The 2,213-nt window shown below is 37.2% G+C and overlaps 1 pseudogene; it reads left to right on the forward strand.

The window, feature by feature from the left end:
* The first annotated feature begins 1,000 nt into the window (after nt 1–1,000).
* LOC138985932 (HIG1 domain family member 1A, mitochondrial pseudogene) lies at nt 1,001–1,666 on the forward strand (annotated as a pseudogene).
* Nucleotides 1,667–2,213: the final 547 nt, after the last annotated feature.

Raw genomic sequence — 2,213 nt, forward strand, 5'->3', positions numbered from 1 at the left:
TTTTATAGTTTCTGGTCTTACGTTTAGATCTTTAATCCATTTTGAGTTTATTTTTGTGTATGGTGTTAGAAAGTGTTCTAGTTTCATTCTTTTACAAGTGGTTGACCAGATTTCCCAGCACCACTTGTTAAAGAGATTGTCTTTAATCCATTGTATATTCTTGCCTCCTTTGTCAAAGATAAGGTGTCCATATGTGCGTGGATTTATCTCTGGGCTTTCTATTTTGTTCCATTGATCTATATTTCTGTCTTTGTGCCAGTACCATACTGTCTTGATAACTGTGGCTTTGTAGTAGAGCCTGAAGTCAGGTAGGTTGATTCCTCCAGTTCCATTCTTCTTTCTCAGGATCACTTTGGCTATTCGAGGTTTTTTGTATTCCATCAGCAGATGAATGGATAAGAAAGCTATGGTACATATACACAATGGAGTATTACTCAGCCATTAAAATGAATACATTTGAATCAGTTCTAATGAGGTGGATGAAACTGGAGCCTATTATACAGAGTGAAGTAAGCCAGAAGGAAAAACACCAATACAGTATACTAACGCATATATATGGAATTTAGAAAGATGGTAACAATAACCCTGTGTACGAGACAGCAAAAGAGACACTGATGTATAGAACAGTCTTATGGACTCTGTGGGAGAGGGAGAGGGTGGGAAGATTTGGGAGAATGGCATTGAAACATGTGAAATGTCATGTATGAAACGAGATGACAGTCCAGGTTCGATGCACGATACTGGATGCTTGGGGCTAGTGCACTGGGACGACCCAGAAGGAGGGTATGGGGAGGGAGGAGGGAGGAGGGTTCAGGATGGGGAACACATGTATACCTGTGGTGGATTCATTTTGATATTTGGCAAAACTAATACAATTATGTAAAGTTTAAAAATAAAATAAAATTTTAAAAAAAAATTAAAAAAAAAAAAAAGAAAACAATGGCAGAATCCGGTAGGAACCTGAAATGTCTTGAAGTTGTCTGAAGATTCTTCAATCACTATGTCAAGCGACACAGATATTTCTCTTTCTTCATATGATGAAGATCAGGGATCTAAACTTATCCAAAAAGCTAGAGAGGCACCATTTGTCCCCATTGTAATGGCAGGTTTTGCAGCAATTGTTGCATATGGATTATATAGATTGAAGAGCAGGGGACATACTAAAATGTCTGTTCACCTGATCCACATGCGTGTGGCAGCCCAAGGCTTTGTTGTGGGAGCAATGACTCTTGGTATGGGCTATTCCCTGTATCAAGAATTCTGGGGGAAACCTAAACCTTAGAAGAGGAGATGCTGTCTTGGTCATCTTGGTGGTGCTTGCTTTAGTTAGACATCCCATATTGAGGTTATATGTTTATGCTGAAAATAAATTGTTTGGGTCAGACAAGAACATGGTAATTTGAAAATTGGCTTCCTTTCTTGCAGGCTTGATTTGCCTGGTGACCAAGTTACTGGTGACTAGTTCACTAGCTAGGTCATTCAGGGGAGTCAGACCAGCACAAAAGAAACATGTCACTTTTAAATACACTTGATAGTGGTACCTGTCCACCTTCTTAAACTCTTCTGTTGAAATTAGTTCTAAAGAAGACAACATGCCAATCCTGAAAATGCTCCCAGTTGCTGCAGAATATCATATGCTTTTGATGTAATGTAGGAATCCTATTTACCCCAGTTAATTTAACTTTCTGATGGTCTTGTGGACTGAGTACTGTTTTAAGGGCTGGTTGGCTCTTGAGGAATCCTTTCAGAACAGTGCATGGAATACAACATTACAAACCTCCCTGGAAGTCTGTGTGTGTTTTTAAACCAACACTAAAAAGCTGGTAACAGAGCCACTTTGAAGTAGTATTTATTTTAGAATCATAATTATAAACATGAGAGTAACTTAACTTGTGGATCCCTTTTAGCTCTTTAGTAATTGCAGAATTATATTTTGCTGCTGTTATATTAGAATAATTTTAAATTATTTTGAAACATGTATTTTAAGTGCTAATGCAAAGGTAAATGAAAAACACTTTTTAAATGTGTGCAGTATGTTTATTTTCTCCAAAAGTATCATCAACTAAATAAAATCCCTATAATGGAAGTCATTGATGAGCAAGCTGGTTTGGTCAGACATTATACAAACTTTGGTATATCACAGAATGCTTTGTTGTACTTGTGAAATTCTCGTCTAACCTGAATTTACATTCCATGGTGATAACATGGTAAAT

This window comes from Bos mutus, chromosome 3 (genome assembly GCF_027580195.1).
Source record: "Bos mutus isolate GX-2022 chromosome 3, NWIPB_WYAK_1.1, whole genome shotgun sequence".
In the NCBI taxonomy this organism is placed as follows: domain Eukaryota; kingdom Metazoa; phylum Chordata; class Mammalia; order Artiodactyla; family Bovidae; genus Bos; species Bos mutus.